Here is an 8,581-nt window from a genome sequence, read left to right as displayed (position 1 = left end):
GTTTCCCTGTGTAACAGTCCTAGCTGTCCTGGAACTAGCTCTTGTAGACCAGGCTGGCCTCGAACTCACAGGGATTCACCTGCCTCTGCCTCCCGAGTGCTGGGATTAAAGGCATGTGCCACCACCACTCGGCCCAGAGCTATATTTAAATTTTCCTTTTTGGTTTGTTTACCATGAAAGCTAAGTACTTAATTTAAGTGTTTATTAGATGAGCAGGAGAGGAGAATGGCATCCATGTTTTAAAGGGCGAAGAACTGACTGTGGAGAATTCCTAGCTAGGAATGGGGAATCTGGATTTGATCACATTTCTGAGTATTCACTTTAGAAGTCTGTGAAAAGATAGAATCAGAATTATGAGTATCTCAATGTTCTTACGTTTTTCATATGTGATTACCACTTGAAGTCATTGTATTACATAATAACAGGATGATTTTTCACTGTGGTTGGGAAGGTGTAATTAAGAATCTGCCTCTCAAGAAAGAAAGGAGGAACTGGCTGAATGGCCTGCCCATCTGCTCAGTGGGATTAGCGCTCACATTACAGACAGTCTTTGTTGGCCTCGGGTTAGAATTCAAGACTGATTTAAGCTTGGTCTTGTTTGCTTGTTTCTTGGTAAATAAAGCATTGAGGAGGACCATGGTCCAGATCCCACTGACACTGATCCATGTGGTTATAGGAGGCTCTGAGTGTAGGAGAGGGATACGGGGAAGGATGGGGCACAGGCAGGCAATGTGGAAAGTTCAGCTGATTCTTAGTTTCTCCTGGACTGTGTCCCGTCACTCAGATTCCGGGATATAGATACACTGATGGCATATTTAAAGGTCCCTCTTGTTTTCCCAAACCATCCCCTAAATCAACTTCTCTTTCCTGTCTTCATCTAGGCTATAGGTGTCTATTCCCCAAGTGAGAAAAATGAAAAGAGAACGAGTGGTTGAAATAAGGAAGAATAGGCAAAGCCGGGATGAAGTAGCACGGGGCGCATGCAAGCAGGCTGGCCTCGTGGCTGTCTTTTAAGGCAGGTAAGTAGGAGTTTCCTCTTCTCTTGTCCTTTCTAGGGCTAGGGCCTCTTTCTGATGAAGGCCTTTTCATTCGTTGCTTGTTTCTTCTTCTTTTTTCTTTCTTTTACAGTGAATGAACTATTTTCTGATGTGGCCTAGGACTCAACCATAGAGACTCTTGAAGTCCTTCTTCCATTTGCAGAGTGATCCTTTAGAGCAGGGGTATGCCCACCCTTTAGAGAGGAGTCCAGCCTTTTGGCTTCTTTGGATCACAATGGACAAAGAATTGTTGTGGGTCACACAAATAAGCAAATGCTAATGAAAACTAGTGAGCTTTAAAAAACTACTGTGTCTAATCTTCATGACGTCAGTCACCACAGATAAGCAAAAATATCCTCACAAAAGGATCCCAATTATGCATCACCCTGCTCAGAGAGTTTCAAAACTGTTCAATGGGTATCATTTGGAATCACCAATAAAGAGAATGAACATACTGATTTTTTATTACTATAAAAGAGAGCAACACAGAGCAGTCAGATCGGGGACTATCCGACGTTGCATTTGAGATCCTACTGCATCCAACTGAGGTTGGATGGAAGTGGTTACCATTCTCAGTGAGCTCTCAAAGTGTTTCCCAATACCACTTATTTGACTCACTTTTGAAAACAGTTGCTCACAACTGTAGGTACAGTAGAAGCGAAGAGAAGGGTGCAATGTGACTTTGAAGTGGAGAGATTTGTGTTTCCTGGAAGACAAGACCTGAAAAATCTAGAAAAGAAACACAGTCAAATTTTTTCTTAAGTTGGGTGGCTGGCTGCAGTTCTATGCAGTCTGTTTGGAATTGGCAGGCAACATATCTACACTGACTGGAAACAGAATTGGAAATTTACCAAAATATTATTTACCAAATTTATCAAAATAAATCTGATGGGGGAAAGTCTTCTGTTTTGTGTTAATTTCATTGTGTCAATTTAAATAAAGAGACTGCCTTGGCCCTTTAATAGGACAGAAAATTAGGTAGGTGGAGTAAACAGAACAGAATGCTGGGAGAAAGAAGCCGAGTCAGGCAGTCGCCATGATTCTCCCACCACACACAGACGCAGGTTAAGAGCTTTCCTTTGAAGTGGAGAGATTCGTGTTTCCTGGAAGACAAGACCTGAAAAATCTAAAAAAGAAACACGAGGTGTGGTTACACAGATTATTAAAAATGGGTTAATAGAGATGTGAGAGTTAGCCAATAAGAGGCTGGAACTAATGGGCCAGGCAGTGTTCAAAAGAATATAGTTTCCATGTAATTATTTCGGGTAAAGCTATCTGGGTGGCGGGAAGCAGCCCACCACTTTTAATACAACATAAATCTGCTTCACATTCTTTGATTTTTTATATATTTCATGTGTTTGAATGTTTTGACTGCATGTATGCATGTGCACCACATGTATGCCTGCTACCCTGGGAGGTCAGAAGAGAGTACAGGGTCACCTGGAAATAGAGTTAAAGATAGTTATGAGCTACCATGTGGGTGCTGGGAATTGAACCCAGGTCCTCTGCAAAAGAAACAAGTACTCTAAATTGCTTAACTTTCTCTCCAGCCCCTCAAATTATTCTATGAAATAGATAAACTACCTAATTTTTGCTGTTGACAATGGGCCCTGGTAGGCCAATGTGTCAAAAGACGCAAAATTGTTTGTCTTCATTTGAGAGTATCATAATTTCACCTCCATTTGAAATCTTGTCACGATTGGAAACGGTGTATTAATAAGCTGGGTTTCACTTTAAAGACAACATAACCCATTTAGATGATGGAATTCCCTAAGAATGCTAAATCTGTATGGTAGCTTTCATCATCAAGTTTGCGCATAAACTCAGTGTTGAGACCATAGACAACTTGATAACATGTCTCAAATAATAACATTTCTTTGTATTATTTGGCTTTAACTTAGTCATCTTATTTCTGGAAAGTCAATGATGTTGCCCTAGTCAGCATCAATGTTTGAAAAGAATTTCCAGGACTGCTAAGGTTTTTAATTGCCCATCCTTTATAGAATCCTCAGTTTTCACGATTTGCATAACATACATCTGTATTGCTTTTGTGCATAAAATTTCTTGATGAAAACATATAGGCATCCTCCTGAATACTAACCTTCGTCAGGTGAGGAAAGGAGACAGAGACAGAGACCCACATTGGAGCACCGGACAGAAATCTCAAGGTCCAAATCAGGAGCAGAAGGAGAGAGAGCACGAGCAAGGAACTCAGGACGGCGAGGGGTGCACCCACACACTGAGACAATGGGGATGTTTTATCGGGAACTCACCAAGGGAAAAAGCCTGGGATAAAACCAGACTCGCTGAACATAGCGGACATTGAGGACTATTGAGAACTCAAGAACAATGGCAATGGGTTTTTGATCCTACTGCACGTACTAGCTTTGGGGGAGCCTAGGCAGTTTGGATGCTCACCTTACTAGACCTGGATGGAGGTGGGTGGTCCTTGGACTTCCCACAGGGCAGGGAACCCTGATTGCTCTTTGGGCTGATGAGGGAGGGGAACTTGATTGGGGGAGGGGGAGGGAAATGGGAGGCGGTGGCGGGGAAGAGACAGAAATCTTTAATAAATAAATAAATTAATTAATTAAAAAATTTCTTGATGATACTTCATTAAATGTGAGTTCAGAGTGGCATTTGTATCACCTTCTATTAACTTTTACAAATATGTCTTTCAGCTGGGTGGTGGTGGTGCACGCCTTTAATCCCAGTACTCGGGAGGCAGAGGCAGGCGGATCTCTGTGAATGTGAGACCATTTTGAGTCTACAGGATAGGCTCGAAAGCTACACAAAAAAATCCTGTATCAACAAAAACAAAACAAACAAAAACCCAAATGTGTCTCTCTCTTTTACCTACCATTAATTGGGCATCAGCTACAACAGATCTGGTGACAATGGACAAAGAAAGTGGGTTTAGCATGTGTTTTACTGTTTCCTATAAGTTTCTTGATTTTGTTGCGCCTTTTAAGGACACTAAATTTTTGAATGACATTGTATTTCTCAAAAGGACCACCAATAAAATGGCAAATTGAGCCATGTCTTAGTCACTGTTCTATTGCTGTGAAGAGACATCACGACCAAGGCAACTCCTATGAAAGAAAGCACTTACTTGGGGGTTTGCTCACAGTTTCAGAGGTTAATCTATTATTTTCATGGTAGGGATCATGGTGGCACACAGACAGGCGTGCTGCTAGAGAAGCTGCTGAGAGTTCTACGTCCTGATTCATAGGCAGAGAGAGAGAGAGACTGGGCCTGGTGTAGGCCTTTGAAACTGCAGATTCCACCCCAGTGACACACTTCCTCCTAATCCTTGTAGTCCTTTCAGACAGTTCCACTCCCTGGTGACGAAGCATACAAATACAGGAGCCTACAGGGGCCATTCTTATTCAACCCCCAGAAGTCATTCTTGCTGGATCAGTGATGTTAGCCATTGCCCATGATTAAATCTAAAGCAAGTACTTCTATTTTTCTGACTTCCTTGTATAGATTTTCAAATTCCTTTCATTTGCCTGGCTGTATTCTAGGGAGACGAACAGATTTTAGAGTGATCATTTTTTTCAGGGTGTATATTTGCAGCATTCTGCAAGCACTGCTCAAGAAAATCAGCATCAGGAAGCAGTTCTGACTCTCTTGCTATATGGTATATCACCACACTATTGGTTTGTTACTATAGAATCTGAGCTGGGACTTTTCAAACATTTTGTGTTGAGAAAGAGGACCTTTTCCAGCGATGCTCTCTGCCTTTGTGCCGCTGTCCTTGTCGCACACTGAATTTGGGAGCATGTGCAGCTACATGATGCCTTTTCAAATTTTCATCTTGGAAAACATTCACCCATTCTCAACAAATGAAGTAGAAAGCTTTACCGTCTCTCTCCATTTTGCTGGGCAATCTTCCGTCGTCATTTTTGTTTAGGTTGTTTTCTCTGAGGTATGTAGAAGCCATGTTGGAGGTTAAAATATTAATGGGAGCTAGAGAGATGGCTCGGTGGTTAAGAGTGATTGCTGCTCTTCTGGAAGATACAAGTTCAGTTCCCAGTACCAATGTTTTGGCCTCCATGGGCACTGGCTGGCATCTGCATTCACACACGCACATACACACATATGTGTGCGCACACACACACATAATTCTTATTTTTTATTTATTTGTGTGTGTGTGTGTGTGAATGCGGTACTTGTGGTGGCCAGAAGAGGCCAGAAGAGGGCTACAGATCTCCTGGAGCTAGAGTTAATGGTGGCTGTAAGCAGCCTTCTGTGGGTGCTAGGGACCAAACTGCCATCCTCTGGAGGAGCTGAAAGTGCTCTTAACCACAGACTAGTCTCTCCATCATGATCAATAATATAATAATAACAATGATCACAGCTAAGGGACCATATTTACTTTTTTAATTGAAAATTGGTTCTTCTCCCAATCACAGTTTCCCCTATCTCCACCCTCCCAGCTCCTCCTCACCTCCCCTCTCCCCTAAATCAACTCCCTCTATATATCTCCTTCCAGAAAAGAACAGGCCTCCAAGAGATAACAATCAAACACGACAAAACAAAATACAGTAAGACAAGGCAAAGTCTTTACATCAAGGCTGGACAAGGCAACCCAACATGATGGAAAGAGTCCCAAGAGCAGGCAAAAAAGTCAGGGACAGTCCTGCTCCCACTGTTAGGAGTCCCACGAAACACCAAGCAGAACAGCTACACATATCTGCAGTGGACCTTTTAGACCCGTCCAGGCCTCCGTGTTTGCTGCTTTGGTCTCTGTGAGCCCACAGGAGCCCTGCTTAGTGGATTCAGTGGACCACATTCGCCCAGTGTCCTCCAAACCCTCGGACTCCTACGATCTTTCCTTCCTCTTTTCCCTGGTCTCCGAGAGGAGGAACCCAATGGAGACCACCAATTTAGATTCCCTTTCCACATAACGGCTGGCTCCTATGCATCTGTTCCTATCTGCTGCTGGAGGAAGCCTCTTTGATGACTACAGAACAAGGCAGTGATCAATAAATATAGTAAAATATCATTGCAATTCTTTCTTTCTTTCTTTCTTTCTTTCTTTCTTTCTTTCTTTCTTTCTTTCTTTCTTTCTTTCTTTCTTTCTTTCTTTCTTTCTTTCTTTCTTTCATCTTTCTTTCTTTTTAACCTGTTATGTTTGGTTGACTCTAGGTCTCTGGTCTACCCATTCTCTGGTTCCTGGCCACCCAAGCAGTATCAGGCATGGGCTCCCTCTTGTGGACTGGGCCTTAAGTTACATCTGATGTTGGTTGCCCACTCCCACAAACAAGTTCTGCACCTCGGTTGCCCCAGCAGATCCTGCAGGTAGGGCAGATTGTAGATCAAATGTTTTTGTGGCTGGGTTGGTATCCACGTTTCTCTTTTGATAGCCTGCAGAGTACTTTCCCGCATCAAAGAGACTAGAATATAATAACATCTAAGGGACTATATTTACTTTTATTGTGAAAATTGGCAAGAAAATAGAAAGCAAGGCTTGGGTTCTACATCTCGGATGTCTGTGTAGAGAGGAGAGAGCTGATTAAGGCACTATGGGTGATGAGTGAGGTGTCTCTAAGGTATGTGGGTTCTTAATAATTAATTAAGATTACTTACCTAGGCCTGGAGAAATGTCTCAGAGGTTAAGATCGCTGGCTGCTCTTCCAGAGTTCCTGAGTTCAATTTCGGGTTAATCCCAAGGTGGCTCACAACCATCTGTAATGAGATCTGGTGCCCTCTTCTGACTGCAGGCATATATGCAGGCAGAACTCTACATAATAAATAAATCTTTTTAAAAAAGAATACTTATCTGTCTTCTAAATAACTTAAACCCTCGACAACACACACACGTACGCACACACGCACACACAGCTCTCATCTTAAAGGTAAAATAAGATAATTTATTCTGGGAGCCATACCAAGTGGCCTGGGAACACAGATTTAGGTTACCCAAACTCTATGTTCGAAAACGGAAGCAGTTCCATAGTTTTACGGGACAAAGAAAGTCATGACTCAAGGCAAGTTTAAAATACATTGGTGCGTGCGTACACCACAGAGATGGTTACAAGAAGATGAGGGAAGCTTTTCTGTGGGCCCAAGATGCTGTCTGACGACATTCTTTGGTTTGGGGCTGGAAGGTGCTTGTAACACCGGATTTTGTGTTACACCCTCGGTACAGTTCGCGCACCCCTGTACCGTATGCGAGTTGGGCAAGAGCCTGGAGATTGAAAAGAACACACAGAGAGACCAGGGTCATTCGAAAGGAGATCAGCCGTATGCCATTTATTCAGACTTGGGGAAATCCTTACGTATCTAACTGCTGCACAAGGATCTCCGCCCAGGCAGGTGGGAAATTACCATATTAACAATGGAGACGATGCCCTGCAGCTAATCACCAGGTGGGGCAGGGATAGCACGGAAACACGCAGGAAGCTTAGTTAGCTGATCATAAACTGTCCCCACAAATGCACCCCAGAAATAAGGGAGACCAGGGCCCTACAAGTGCTAGTGGTCCACGACGTTATTAGGGTCCAAAGATCTCTACGTAGTAGTCAGAGGACGTTAATTCAGGCAGAGAGGTGGACAAGGGGCTAAAGCTAGCTCAAAAGAAGGTAACTAAGCTTTGGAGAGATTATTCCAGTTTCTCCTCAGTACTGTAGTTCTGGCCAAGCAACCAGCGTCTTTCCAGGAGTTCTTGTTCACACACCGATCGACATGCAACATAACGTCGTTGATGACTGCATTTCCCTCTAAACACAGGACACAGCAGATGATGCCGAATCAACTGCCTGTGCTTGGAAGATAGCACACCGGAAACTGGATGTTACAGTAACACTGAAGACACACACGTGTGCAAATATCGAGAGCACACACGTGTTTATCCTGGGTGGCATTGTGACATGACATCGTCATCTACAGAGTTGACACTTCAGAATTTAGTAATCAAGTTTTTTTGTTGTTGTTGTTGTTGTTTGTTTGTTTTATTCGAGACAAGACAGGGTTCCTTTGTAGCCTGTCCTGGAACTAGCCCTTTTAGACCAAGCTGTCCTTGAACTCACAGGGATCTGCCCGCCTCTGCCTCCCGAGTGAGTGCGGGGATTATAGGCGTGCGCCACCACAGCCCGGTATTAGCGATTAAGTTAAAAAAAAAAAATAAAGTCTTTTTTTCTCATGATGTTTTACCCCAGGGATTTTGTTGGGCCGCATTCATAGCTTCCTAAGTTGGACAGCCTGCATCAGACCGCATTTTTATGAAAGCAGATTAGTTCGGCATTCCAGATTTTGTCCTGCATGTGGTTGCTCATTGGTATTCCTGCTCCCTTTCTCTTCTCTCTCCTTCCCTTGGGTCAGTTGTCTTCTTGCCTATTGGGCAGTACCTAGGGGCAGCACTTCGCAACTTTTACGTGTAAAGAGGGGTTGTTTAGGGATCTGGCTAAGGGGTTCCACATTTCTGGCCAGTCCCAGGCTTGTTGCGGTTCCTCTGACACACTTTGGGTTCAGAGTCGGGAGAGGGTCTATGTGCAAGATTTGGAGGCGGTGCCCTGGGTTTGGGTTCGAATGTGAAT

Source organism: Alexandromys fortis, unplaced genomic scaffold (assembly GCF_014885135.2).
Source record: "Alexandromys fortis isolate MF-2015 unplaced genomic scaffold, M_Fortis_MF-2015_v1.1 scaffold_136, whole genome shotgun sequence".
In the NCBI taxonomy this organism is placed as follows: Eukaryota; Metazoa; Chordata; class Mammalia; order Rodentia; family Cricetidae; genus Alexandromys; species Alexandromys fortis.
Note: the sequence above shows the minus strand (reverse complement) of the source record.